Raw genomic sequence first — 15,858 nt, 5'->3', positions numbered from 1 at the left:
GAGATGTTACAATTGGCATGAGAACCGACTCCACGTACAATGTGTGGTTCAGGAACAAACCAGGCGAAAGCTGGTGGACCTGTAAGGCTGTAACGATCCGGTCTAGAGTAAGTGGAGCTAGGGTAGAAGACTTGAGCAAGGAGCCGCCCTAAGAGATGACGATGAGGGCAGGAATGAACTAAATCTCACATCAGAAATGGAGAGGGAGTGATTGAGACTTATTAGTGAGATGTGAATCCAATACATGCAAACACGTTTTAAAGTTGTGAGAACCAATGTGTTAAATTTAGGCAAAAATGGACAATATCTACATGGTATTAGGGTAGGATGTTACAACTTCATTCATTTTATTAAGCTTACATTACAACTTTGATTTACTGTTGTGTTCATCACCGAGTCCTACCTCAAACTGACGGGTAAATTTTATCAATGGTGTACAACCTTCGTCACATTTCACACTTTAGTGTACAACTTTCAATTTGTCTCACTACTATATACGACCTTATAGATGACCTCCCAATTCAATGTACAGCAGGTAAAAATGACCGATCAACATGCCACCTCAGCATTTTTCATCTAACCATTTAAAAAAGTGGAACTCACTTCTATAAAATTACTAAAATACCTTTATTCCTTATAAAATTACTAAAATACCTTTATCCCTTTTTCGTGATCCATCTCTCTCTTTCCATTTCTCTCTCTAAGTCTTCTCTCTAAAAAAAACTTTCAATCTCTCTCTAGCATCATCTGCCTCTATGTATGCACTACACTCCCTAAATTACCTTTGCGTCTGCCATCTGCTTGACTAACCGGAGTGCCTCATCGACTAAACCAGTCTTACAAACTCCATGAATAAGTATATTATAAGTAAACTTATCCGGCTTACAATCCAATCATTGCATTATACAATCCAGTACTTGGATTCATACCCAAAAACGAAATTTGCCCAAATATTTCATCACAATACCTTGCTATTCCCAATCTTCCCCAACTACGAATCAAAACATAAAGCAAATCCTCATTCACTCTATAACCAGAACTCTTAATTTCTTTAAGCAATTCAACTGACAACACAACAAGACCTTTCCTGAAAAGGCAATCCGCTAAAACACCCTTAACAAATTGATTCTTTGTGAATAAGGGGTCAATATTCGAGACCCAGATATAAAATTTCAACAATGAGTTCAAAGGGTTGTCTTGATTTTGCAGTATACTAATTACAAACTTAGAATTTAAAATTACCCTTTTTGCCTTCAGCTCATGCGTCGGCAACAAAAACTAGTCAAATTTTCTCGAGAGAATGCCAGAAAAGTAAGGATGATCAACTGGGTTAGTGTAACTATGATGTGAAATGGGATTGTTTGAGATTAAAACTGATTTGGGTCGAGAATGGAGTGAATAGGGAGTGTTACCTCTTACAGAAGGTTCAGTGTTGGTGAAATGATTCTGTTCAGATTCCGGCTGTGTAAGGAACGATGTCAGACTGGAAGAATCTGGTGATCGCGAAAGATGCTTGAGTGCTGATGATGCCTTAGAAGTGGGTCCCATTTTTTTTTACTGAGGTGGCGTGTTGACCGGTCACTTTTACCTTCTATACACTAAAGTGTTAAGTAACCTATAAGTGGGTCCCATTTTTTTTTACTGAGGTGGCGTGTTGTACACCAAATAGTGAAATAAGACAAATATTATACATCATTGATGAAATTTACCCTCAAACTGACTTAGGCATCGAAGATGGTTAGCGGGACAATGACCCCCTTTGACCTTGTTTCTGTTGAATTGTAGGTCTCCAAGTGGACTTTCAGTAGGGGTGGGCAAAAAATTGATTGAACCGGTAACCGAACCGAAAACCGATAATCCGAACCGGAAAAAGCGGTTAACCGAACCAGTCGTTTTCTTAATGGTTAAAAAAATAGATAGGTATCGGTTTCGGTTTCGGTTCCGGGTTAGAGTGTTCAAAAACCACGGTTAACAGTTAACCAAACTGTTTAATAAATATAAATTTAAAAAAAAATATATAGGCCATTTGACGACAAAAGCAAGACAAATATAAATATAAATACATACATTATACTGCTTAATATAAATACATAGATTAATATAAATATATAACATAGATTATACTGCTTTATGTTGTAATAAGTACTTTACCGAAATATTATTTACATTTCTTTATGTTTTAAATGTAAACTTGATGAATTGTTTTTTAGTTCGATACTTATGTTTGAATTCTGAACTTTTATATGAATTCGTTTCGTTTGAATTTTTGAAATAATGTCTATTTTAATATTGTTTAAAAATTTAGGTTTGGGTAAAAATTATGGTTAACTGTTGATTTTTGGTTAACTAGTGAGAATTGGTTAAAAACCGTTAACCGAAAAACCTAACCGAAATTAATGGTTAATCGATTGATATGGACCGGTTTCGGTTTGGATGGTTAAAAAACCGTTGATAACGGTTCGGTTAATTTTTTTGCCTCATGGACCGATTAACCGAACCGTGCCCAACCCTAACTTTCAGGATTCAATCATATCAAATTGCTACACTGAGCATGGAACAAACACATCAATGACTCACTTAGTAATTCCATCCAACTTCCATCCTTTAGTGAACTCCTTGCATCAAAGTTCATATTATCTTGGAAGAAGAAGCACAATGACAGTTTCAAGCTGATTGTGACCTAGCTCTAGATATGGTGGAGGATACTGAGGCCCTAGACGCCCAACAACAAAGGCTCATAGGCGCAATCTCCCGACGACTGGCAGAAAGCTTGAGATCTATCCACGACATCATCAGCGTCATGCGACAAGAGCCATCTGAATGGCCGAGGTTAAAGAAAAGGTGGAGATAGTAGAAGAGACTATACAGTACATGAATAAATATGAGAATACCAATTGCTCAATGGGGCATCATACTACCCTAAGTTGCCATCGTCAGCGAGACGGATATCCAAAGGATCGTGTAAGGGATTCAGGCGCCCAATCGAGGGGTAAATAAGACTCCCCAATAATACATCACAGATCCCAAACTCCCATTGCAAGAAAAGCAAAGAATACCAACAAATAGTCCCTCGAAAGATCAACCCATGTAAGAGAAGAAACGCAACCCTCCCAGAATATGAGGACCCTAGATACAAACCAAAAAAGAACCTGACACAGATCTGTCGAGTCCAAATCTGTCAGCCAGGAAAGGGTAGTCGGGATTTATGGGCATCCAAAGAAATAAACCTCCCAGTAAAAGGCGAGGTTTCCAAGGCCAATTTTGAGGCAATACAAAAAGAATTGGATAAACTCAAAAGCATGATTGTCGAAGCAGGGATCGACTGGAAGCATCCTAACATAACAGAGGTAGAAATACCACTATGCAGAAAGATCAAAATGGAGCCCATGCCAAGAGGGTTCAAATATATGCTGCTAAAAGAGAATTATTAGACAGCAGTCCCCACTACTCACACCAAAAACTTCAAGTGAGCCATGGACACTACCACAACAACAAACGGTGTGATGTGCCACCTATTCCTACTACCCAAAAAAGGTGATGCCTCCTGCTAGTATGAGCAGCTCGACACTGAGACAATTATCAGCTTCAAGCACGTGTGGGGGCTCTTTTCTGACCACTTTGTAACATCCATCCCCGAGAGAAAAACCATGCAGGATCTCATTACATGGTCCATCATGAAAAAGAAGCCCTTAAGGATTACGTGGAGAGATTCCAACATGAAGTCATTCAAGTTAAAGTATTGAATGTGGAAGGAGTGGTCGACATCATGGATATTGGGGTTTAGTGTCCTATAGACAATTGTTGTAGGATATAAACTATTTGTAAATGAATCGTTCATTATAATTTGTTTTATAAGATATAGTATGTTTAACTATATAAAGGTATTAATCTTTTATCAGAACTAATTAAGTTAAGTAAAATAAATTCCAAGTTTATTTAAGCAATAATAAAGTGTTCATATAAGCATGAAGTGAGACTATACTTTATAATAAGTCAATAAACTTAAAACAACCCCAAGTCAAGTGATACGTTCATGGGATTAACATAGTGTTGTTGAGACTTGCATGTAATAGTGTCTTCTGTTGTGAACAGAGAGCTAATCTCGTAAGCTTTAGATATGGAGATATCTAGGCAATTACATGGATCTGGTGAAGGACTTCATTAGGATTGGGGACCCGACTTGAGATAACAGGATGGATGGATTCATCTAAATGTCACATGTTTCATCTTAAATGGTATAGTAGGTATAAGTAATCCTCAGACTCAAATAAACATTAATTAGTGATTCTGGATGATTGAGTGTGGTACTTGGACTCTGTTTAAACACGATCCATAACAAGGATGACTCTGGGGTGTGTGCGAGCAGGTGTTAGATATCACATAAAGTAATTACAGGGTTGTTAATGTTAGATTGAGTATTCGTCACTCTTGATAGATAGGAGATATTTGCCTCTTGTGGAGAATTAACTGGAAATTCTTGCAAGGTGATAGGGTTAAGAGTAGAAATGGAGATTTCACTTAACCTATCTATTCAGAGTTAATTCTACCTGGACAAGTAAAACAAACGTCTCATTATATGTAACTTGACATATTCCATAGTTACAGATTCATCTAAAGATATAGCTGATGAAGGATGGAACTATACTAGACCTAATACGGAAAGGTAAACGTAAGTATCAACCTGTATTCTTATCGCTCCGGGGGAATTTTTACGATTCTTCTAGTAACAATCTACGAACTCATTCCGTTATATATTTAGTTGAATTAATTCCAATAAATATATATGGGTAGTAGCGGTAAGAACCTATTGGGTCGCACATGGGATTTGGAATCGGAGGATGAAATAGTAATTGAAAGGGTGGAGATTAAATGGGCCGAAATTTATATATATAAGAACTTAATTAATTTAATTGATAATTATAATCAGATTGTAGTTATAGTTAAATTAACTTATTATGTGATAATATTAATTAGAAGGTTTAATGTGATTATATCTCTAATTAATTAAATCCCTAACATAAACAAATATCTAATTAGGAATAGTATTATTTTTTTTATATTAAGATATAGATAAAGATAATATTTGTATTTATTTATCTAATAGTAAACCTATTCGGAATAAGATTCTAATTAAGAGTTCTAACATAATGTGATTACGGTTAATATTCTGAAAGGTTATAAATACACCCCATGGCTAGCATATTTTAGCCAACATAAATAGAAGAAAATTTGACCTCCGCTCGTTGAATTACTCATTTCGTTTACTCTCTCTTTGATCGTGTTGATTCCTTTAGATGCAATCAATTTAGATTGTTATTCATTGGGTGATTACTAACCTTTTTCTTTTCGATTGTTTTCATTATTCATCAAACACGGTTGAGAAGTTAGTGGGCACTTCGTTTGCAATAGTAAATAGATCATCAGAAAGGTACACTTGTTTAATCCTTTTTTGTATGAAATAATGATTAACGGATCTTGGGAAAGGGAAATAGATAAAATTTTATATTTCTGCTGCGCCTAGACTTGTCTATTTTCCTTCAGGCGGCTAACTACCTCAACAAGGAGCTATCCTGAGAGATAACCACTAATAAGCCCTGAACCTTCAAGGACTTGATGACTCAGGTAAGAGAAGGTCGCCCCACCAACAAGCAGCATATGAACGATAAGGATCGAGATCGAAAAAACCACAAGAGCACTCGGAAAGATAAATGATCTTCCTAAATGCTCCTAGAGATAAAGTCCTATACTGGGTATAAAAGAATAGAGGTACATATCACATATCCTCCAAAAATGAAGAAGTCTCCCTCGCGCAGAAACATATCATACTACAACTTCCAAAAAAAGTGAAGGGCACGACACGAAAGATACAAGCAATTCATTGCCGAATTAGAGAAGTTGGCGGCCCAAGGAAATATGTACCATTTCCATAAAAAAAGTTATCGAGGTTCGGCGCCCGAAGAGAAAGAGAGATGATGCAAGGATAAAGCCCCATGAGGCGTTATCAATGTCATTCCTAAAGGATCGGGTCTGGGGCAATCATCCAAAAGAAGGTTCCTCAAGAATGAGAAACCGGACACATTGAGGTCAGACTTCTCATTCGGTAGAACAAGGAATACCCCTAGGATAGTGCATGACGATGCACTGGTGATTGAAGTCCATATTGAGGACTCTAAGATTCGCATGGTATTAGTAGGCACCGGGAGCTTAGCCAGCATCATCATAAAGAAAGCCTATGAGGCACTTTGCATTGAGCCAAGCAGATTTTGAAAGGAAGGGTCTACCGATGATTACGTTATATGGGAGAGTGGTGTCTACCACGAGGAATTCTATTTGAGCTTTCCGATTAGGACGTCGCCTTCGACTTCCACATGTAGACTAATGTTGCCAAGCAAAAGGACTATATGGCCTCTTATCCCAACGAAAGGAGATATGCTGGGATCTAGTCTATCTGCATCGGTTTTAGGGCCTCGTATGCCTTACGAATGATGATGTTAGTTGAAATACTCATGTCCACTAGGACATGTCAGACCGTGAAGTTTTCGATCACCATATCTATAACTAGAGTGTCTTTATGGGATTCTTTCAGCATTCTTTTTAATTGACCAGATGAAAATTCAGATGTACAATCCTACAACCATTGTCTATCGTCATATGCCCTTTTTTTTATTGTGTGATCACTCAAAGGTTCTCTAGTGATGGCATTGATTACCCCTCGACGATAATTCTTGACAAGGATCATGGGGTCTCCGGACCCTTTGTATTTTTCCAAAGTGGGGTATTTGATCCCTTGAGGTAGAATCTTTCTTTAGAGGCGTGGGAAAAATGGAGAGATTGTATCTATGACCTCTGATATCAAGCATCCTAGAGCTGAACTTCCTAGAGCGTTTCATATTTCTCTTTGGATGAACTTCGCAATAGATCTCTTTAGGCTCTTCGCTACTAGACGATGCCCTTGAAGGTTTATGCTTTTGATTCACATGCCAAAGGAGAATGTGGTTTTCTCTTTAGTTGAATTTGATGATTTCGAGTATTCTGAGAGGTAAATTACATACGTGGTTGTTGAGATTTTGATTCTCTGATTCAAAGTTTGTTTTTGACTAAGTTTAGTTTTACTAGGTCTTTAGTTTGTTAGTGAGATAAGTAGTGAGATTTTATTGTTTCCTTTAAAATCTCCATTTTTGTTGCATTATAAGCATATAAAAAGGCCATAAATCTGTATCTTTCAATTGTGCAGAACATTGACAAATTGAATAAAATTATTAGCATCATTTTCTTATTAATTTCTTCTATATTTTTCTCAAAAAATCCCAACAGTAGCGTACAACATTTGTCATGTTTCACACTTTGATATACAACCTTCAATTTTTCACATAAAACTGTACAACCTTTTGGTTACCTCTCACTAAAATGTACCACCGTAATTGTGACCGATCAACCCGAAGTCAACGCGCTACATTACCATTTTTCATCCTATCCATTTAAAAAAGTAGGATCCATAAATTATAAAAAAAATTAATTTTATCCTTTTGTCTCTTTTACCCATATTTCTCCCTCTCTTCATCTTCTTCCCTCTTACCTATCCAATTTATTTCTTTTTCTCTTCAATTTTTTTTTCTCTCTAATCCCTCACTCTCTTAAATGTTAATCATCTCTTTAGGCTAAGCTACTTTCATGAATATCTGTTCTCTCCTTCAAATTTATTTCTCTCTCTTCACATTTATTTCTCTCTTCACATTTAAGATTGTTGATTATCCTCGAAAGTTTGTCGAGGAGACTAGAAACTACTCCATCTCCTTCCTTCCAAATGAATTCAATTTCATAAATAAATTTCAGGTCAGATCTTTTAGTTTTGCTTTGAAGGTTATATATCAAAATGTGAAACATGATAAATATTATTGTAGTCTAAGACGGTGACACGTATCCTGTCATGATGTTATTTGACATGTTATCACTAAATAATACTCCGTCTGTTTCATTTTAATTGTCTTTTAAGGTTTCTACGCAAATATTAAGAAACCTATTAATTAGCCTAAAAGTAGTTAAACGTTACCCCATTATCCTCTTGCAATTAATGCTTAAATTTCTCTGTAAATTTCTTTCCTCTCATTATACGATGACAAAGTTGGAAAAAACACATTTAATGACCCAGATGATTTAATAAATAATATATATATATAAATTAATAATACATATAATAAAAAATACATATATAATAAAGGATAAGGTACCAAAATAGACATATAGTTTTTGGAGAATTATTAATTTAGCCTCCACATACAAAATAATACCAATACATGTTTAACGTTTAAAAAATTGTATCAATTTAAGCTTAAAGAACGGATTGGACACGTTATTCTTATTGCTCCGTTAAATTCTGATTTCTCTCTCCACGTACAATTGACAGAACTTAACGGAGTAATACCAATGATGTAACTCGTTCTGCTATTGAGGTATAAGTTGATACTATTTTTTAAACGTTAAGCCTATATTAGTGTTATTTTGTATGTGAAGCTTAAATTGATACTTCCCAAAAATCATAGGTCTATTTTGATACATTATCTCAATAATAAATAATATATGAAATATATGTACTTATTTATTTTTATGAAATTAATAAATTGAAAATAAATAATTAGAAGCTTAAAAAGTCAACAATTACAAATCAAAATATTAGATGTGTATTAAATGAATCTAGCTATAATAGTGGATTAGAAAATGAAGTAAATATAGCCTAAGTAATTGATTAAATAAGAAAATGAAAATGGGTCAATAGATTGACAAGTCTATTTAATTAAAACACATACGGTCACATTTAGCTATGGCTCATCTATACAAGAAAGTAAGAGTTACAGGAAGATAAAAAGACACAAAGCAAAAGAAATCCAAAAGACACAAATAAACTTCTATATAAAGCATGATAGATAGTATTCCGTCATTATATTCATTGGCCGTGATAAATACTCTCTCCATTCCATTATATAAGTCATTCTAGGGTATTGCACACAAATTAAGAAATATATTGGTTAACTAAAAAAAATTCTCTCTCATGTCACTATTGGGCAATAAGCATTGGAATATTAAAAAACACATGTACCAATACAAAAAATAATTCTCTCTCATGTCACTATTGGGCAATAAGCATTGGAATCCTAGAATGACTTATATTTAGGGAAAAAACCAATTTGCTAGAATGACCTATATAATGGAATGGAGGGAGTAATATTATATTTCTGAAGGTAATTATTCGATTTTTTTCATATGTTGTAGTTATTTTGTTCTCAACTATGTTGTTGTTTTATTTTTATTAAACAATAATTGTTATAGTTTCATCTTTCGGATCCATTTCTGTCGTTATTCAGGTTCTATACCTCTCGCTACCTTATCCATGTTTTCTTTTTTATTTGTCTTTTTTTTCAAACTGGTATCTCTAATTGAAGAAATCCGATAGAATTAGAAGATGCATGGACAACTAAAATCGGAAAACACAAAAGTGTCAAAAATTACAAGAAATTCTTATGTTTTTCAAGGTAATTATTCGACTTTTTTTCATATGTTGTAGTTATTTTTGTTCTCAATTATGTTGTTAATAGCGGAAGCAGTGAGAAATGAGAATAAGTGTTTTAGAGGCTTTTTTGATGAGTTGTCAACGTAGTAAAAACTCAAGATTAAAAAGATTTAATTAATTAAAAATAACATATTTATATTTATAATATATTAAACAATTACTAGCCCATTAGTTAAAATAATAAAAGAAAGTAAGAGTTACGAGAAGATGAAAAATAAAAAGTAAAAGAAATCCAAAAGTCACAAATAAACTTCTATATAAAGCATGATAGATAGTATTCCACCATTATATTCATTGGTCATGGTAGATAGTATTATATTTCTGAAGGTAATTATTCGATTTTTTCATATGTTGTAGTTATTTTGTTTTCAATTGTGTTGTTTTATTTTTATTAAACAATAGTTGTTATAGTTTCATCTTTCAGATATATTTCCGTCATTACCCAGGTTCTATACCTCTCGCTACCTTATCCGTGTTTTCTTTTTTATTTATCTTTTTTTTTTCAAACTGATATTTCCAATTGAAGAAATCCGGTAGAAGTAGAAGATGTATGAACAACTAAAATCGGAAAACACAAAAGTGCAAAAAATTAGAAGAAATTCTTACATTTCTGAAGGTAATTATTCGATTTTTTTTTCATATGTTATAGTTATTTTGTTCTCAATTATGTTGTTTTATTTTTATTAAACAATAGTTGTTATAGTTTCACCTTTCAGATCCATTTCCGCTGTTACCCAGGTTCTATACATTTCGTTACCTTATCCATGTTTTCTTTTTTATTTGGTTTTTTTTTCAAACCGATATCTCCAATTGAAGAAATCCGGTAGAAGTAGAAAATGCATGAACAACTAAAATCGGGAAACACAAAAGTGTCAAAAATTAGAAGAAATTCTTACGTTTCTCAAGGCAATTATTCGATTTTTTTCATATGTTGTAGTTATTTTTGTTCTCAATTGTATTGTTGTTTTATTTTTATTAAACAATAGTTGTTATAGTTTCATCTTTCAGATTCATTTCCGTCGTTACCCAGGTTCTATACCTCTCACTATCTTATCCATGTTTTTTTTTATTTGTCTTTTTTTTCAAACCGATATCTCCAATTGAAAAAAATCCGATAGAAATAGAAGATGCATGGACAACTAAAATCCGGAAACACAAAATTGTCAAAAATTACAAGAAATTCTTATGTTTTGATGCTCAAAATCCTAAAAATGTACATTAATTATGGGATATTGAGATAATTGGTTTTGCAACATTGGTTTATATAGTTTTTAACTATTATATTATGGTTTGTACAAAATTGATAGTATTTCAAGAGTTTTTAGATGAAAATGAAACATGATCATATGACAAGTTGTTGGAAAATATTAATTAAAAAAATATTATTATTTGAATCTCTTCAAATTGTCAAATGTTGAGCATAATGATTCTAATTATAAAACGTTTTTTATACTGAGTGGACTTAATACTTCATTAAGGAAAAATAAATTTTTTAATTAATTGGCAAAAAATATTTTCACTCTCCTCTTTATATGCTTATATCTTGATATTCTCTCTTATTTTTGAAAAAAAATAACAAGAGGAAGATAATTCTCTCATAACTATCTTTTTTATCCCTTCATTTTTGTTTTCTATTCTTTTGTTTGTTTTTCTTACTTACAAAATTCAAGAATATATAATTACTAGAAAATATTAATGAAGTCAAATAAGTGATATCTGCGAGCGTGATTGATATTATATACAGTGAAAGAATGAAGAACAAATTGATTGAATGTCTTGATGAGATATTACGAGATGAAAATAGGGATAATCATCATCTTAAATTGATTCAATTGGATATATTGGGTTATTGTAGCAGAACGAATAATTGAATTCGAATATTTGGTGATCATGAAAGTCCATCAAGCAAGATGATTATCATCAAGATAAATTTGTTACTAATTCTTATGAATTTTATTTTTTTTTATATGTAACGTATTGAATATGAGTTTATTGGGGATTAAGGAAAATATAGTACTGGATAGGACAGAATGAAGGGAGAGAATTTGTGTCGCTGGCACGACTTGATTTCACGGTTTTATATGATGGTTCATGTTAGCCGACCCCGAATCATTTCGGGACTAAGACTTTGTTGTTGTTGTAACATATTGAATTGATAAAGTTTCTTCATGTGCAACATTAGAAAAGTATTGATTGTAATAGTTTATAGTATAATATTGATGTTGATTCCATTTTAACATAGATTGTAATTCTTTTGTATTGTAGATATTATATTTAATTTTAATTGTAGTTTAATTCAATTTTTGTTTAACATATATTGTAATTCTTTTGTATCATAAATATAATATTTAATTTTAATTGTAGTTTAATTCTATTTTTGGTTTTGTTGATTCAAAAAAAATTAATTTTTAGTTTTTCATTATATTAATATATTTCTTAATTAATCTCTTATTTTATTATTATTGTTTCAAAGAATTCCAAAATATGAAAATGTATTAGAATTACTAAAAAGTACAAATCATTGAATTTTGTAAAAATAAATAAATCATTCACATTTAATTAAAATTCTATAAAAAATCAATCAATTATTTTCAAAATTAATTTAATTTAATTTGAATTATCAATTAAAAATATATATTAATTTGAAATATACATGATATAAAAAAAATTCATAGCATGATATAAAATTACTTAAAAGTAAATATGTCAATTTATTTATTTATCTAAATTATATAAAAGTTTCATATCTCATGCATCGCACGGGTTTTCGACTAGTTGGGATTATAAAATTCATGCTCAGCCACTCATCAAATCAAAATCATGAGAAGACGGCTAAGATGAAATGGAAGGGAAAATTATAAAATTGGATCAAATTGAAAACTCATTTATATATTTAACTCATTTACTCAATCTATTACATAGCTAAACTATTTTTGTATAACTTTTCTAAAATACACCAACCTTTCATCTTCCCTTTTCCCCTTTCTCTTCCTTGCTGCACGATGGTTTCTCTTATGTGAGCGATTCTCAGCCTTTGATCTTCCTTTCTTCCTTTATATTGCGAAATCTGCACCATTTTCTTCATCACAATGTCTTTCTCTTTTTCCTCTCTTCATCTCTTGATTCTTCATCTTCATATTGCTAGAAAATTAAATCATGGTTCTTCATCTTGTTTCTGCTCGTCTCTTAGTTTCTTTCTTCTTGTGTGGATCGAAAAAATCGTTATTCTACGTTATTATCATCATTTTTCTGCGTTTATCATATGGTTATTGAAGATTTTCATGGTAAAAGGTGGAAAAAATGTAAGTAATCTATTGTTTTCTCTTCGTTTATTCCAGAAAATCACCTCGCGTAATCTGGTTTCGCGAAGGTCTACAAGGAGAAAGAGCCTGAAACGGACGATTTTACTTCGCGAAGTCTGCGAAGAGAAAAGTTCATGATTTGTCTCTTCGCAGACTTCGCATAATCTGTTTTCGCGAAGTAAAATCGTTACATTTCTCCTCGCAGACTTCACGAAATCCACTTTTCGCGAAGTAAAATCGTCATCTTCCTTGCACATTGTTCTTCGCAGACTTCACGAAATCCTCTTTTTGCGAAGCCAAATCGTCATTTTTTCTTCCTAACACGATTAAATTTTTCTGAAGGTGGTTGAATACATAACATCCCTTTCAAGAAGCCGGTGTACTGAGATGCAGTGGAGAAATTTTTTTGGATTCTCTTTTGATACAAGGAGAAATTTTCATCAAGATTAGTCACATTGACCTTGAAATGATTTGAATGTTGTTATTGTAGCAATCTTGTTGTAAATTTTAATAATGTTATGCTTTTAATGCTGTTATTGTTGCAGTCTTGTTGTAAATTTTGATAATATTATGATTCTAATGTTAGAATCTCTTGTTGTTATGTCTTTTTTGTTGTATACCACTTCACATATTTCTCAATATGCGAAGTCTGCAAAGATAAAAAATGCTTAAAAACGCATCTTTTATTTTCGCAGACTTCGCAATATGCGACATCTGCGAATTAAAATCATCTACTGAACCAAACATTATCTTTCCAGACTTTGCATATTGCGAAATCTGCGAAGTCAAACGGGAGGGAGAAAGACGAAAAGCTAAAAAATTTCTAAGTGTTATATATATATATATTAAGGGCATTTTGGAAAAGTCGCACAAAAACAATCTAGATATATAATAGATTGAGTAAATGAGTTAAATATATAAATAGGTCTCCCAGATTTGACCCAATTTTGTAATTTTCCCATAGAATTAGGGGTGATGCATAACCTTAAGATAGAGGATGAAACATAATAGTTTTTTTTTTTCCATGGGAATAGCTATTCCATGGAATTTTGTATTCCACGGTGATAGAAATTCCTAAATCAAACATAAAATAGTTATTTTCATCATCTATATATTTTTTTTGTATTCCAAAAGTAACTCTATTATATTTATTGATAATTTGTTTTAAATTTCATGTAAAAAACAGTAAAAATACGAAAAACAGAAAAAAAAAATAGGAAAACTTAAACAACAGTAAAAATGAAAAAATGTGAAATTTTATAAAACGTGAAAAATGCACAAAAAATTGAAAAGAGTTAAAACGTGAAAATGATAAAAATAGGAAGCGTGAAAAGGGTAAAAACTTAAAAAAGTGAAACGTGAATAGTTATGATAAAAATTATGTTTTTTTAAGAAATGATAAAAATTATGTTAACAAATTTTTTTTTTTCATTTTTCACGTTTTAATTGTTTTTCGTGTTTTTTACGTTTTTTGCATTTTTCTATTTTATCGTTTTTCACATTTTTTTCTTAAATAATACTTTATCTGTTCCACAATATATGACTTTTAAGGTTAAAGCACAATAATTAGAAATATAATTAAGGAAAAAGTACAAAAATAAAATTTGTGTTTACACCTGTTTTCGAACAACACTCATGTGGTTTAAAAGTTGGGATAAGGTACCAAAATAGGCCTAAGGTTTTTGGGAAAGTACCAATTTAGACTCAACGTTTAAGATATCACCAATATAGGCTTAACGTTTACAATATAATATCAATTTAGGCTTAACGTTTACAATATAGTATCAATTTAGGCCTCATGTACAAAATAGCACTAATATAGGCTTAACATTTACAAAATAATACGAATTTAAGCTTAACGTTTATAAAATATATACAATTTAAGCTAAACGTCATAATTAAATTAATCATATTATATTATTTCCCTATTACCTTTATATGTTATCTTTTTATTTAGTTCTATATTCTTATTTATTATAATACAATTAATTAGTATTCTTGTCCATTAATATCTTATATTTGTTTTTCATCAATGATTCTATGACTACTAAATTTCATTGCTCATGTAATATATGCAAACTAAAAGTAATTGAATATCCACAATATTTCGAATACTAGTTAAAATAATATTGATATATATCAGTGTTCGAAATATTGTGGATATTCAATTACTTTTAGTTTGTATATATTACATGAGCCATGGAATTTAGGAGACATGGAAAGGTTGATGAAAAATAAATATAAGGTTTTAATGGGCAAAAATACTAATTAATTGTATTATAATAAATAAGAAAATAGAACTAAATAAAAAGATAGCATATAAAGTTAATAAAAAAACAATATAATATGGTTAATTTAATTGTGACGTTTAGCTTAAATTGTATATATTTTGTAAACATTAAGCTTAAATTCGTATTATTTTGTAAACGTTAAGCCTATATTGGTGCTATTTTGTATGCCAGCCTTAAATTGATGCTATATTGTAAACGTTGAGCCTAAATTGATATTATATTGTAAACGTTAAACCTATATTAGTGCTATTTTGAACGTTGAGCCTAAATTGATACTTCCCCAAAAACCTTAAGCCTATTTTGGTACCTTATCCCTTAACGGGGCGTTTGGTATTTTATTGGGATAGGGATATGGATAAAGATAAATGGTTGGGATAAGGATAAAAATATGATAGTCGAGAATTATTATCCAATGTTTGGTACGTGGGATAAGGATGGGGATAAAATAATACATTTTACTATTTTAACCTTATTTAAACTATATAACATTAATTTGAGGGATAAGATGGACTTTTCCATCCTATTAAAATCGCAGGAGCTTATCTCACCTCCTTATACCACCCCCTCCTGGGTATAGGATTTGAGGGATAAGAAGTTTATCCCTCATCCGTCTCACTCTTTCTATCTCCCAAACAAACACGATATAACTTATCTCGTGTTTTTTTATCCCTATCCCACCTCCTATATCCCTTCTAACAAA

Source organism: Euphorbia lathyris, chromosome 5 (assembly GCF_963576675.1).
Source record: "Euphorbia lathyris chromosome 5, ddEupLath1.1, whole genome shotgun sequence".
Taxonomy (NCBI): domain Eukaryota; kingdom Viridiplantae; phylum Streptophyta; class Magnoliopsida; order Malpighiales; family Euphorbiaceae; genus Euphorbia; species Euphorbia lathyris.
This window is presented reverse-complemented; position numbering follows the sequence as displayed.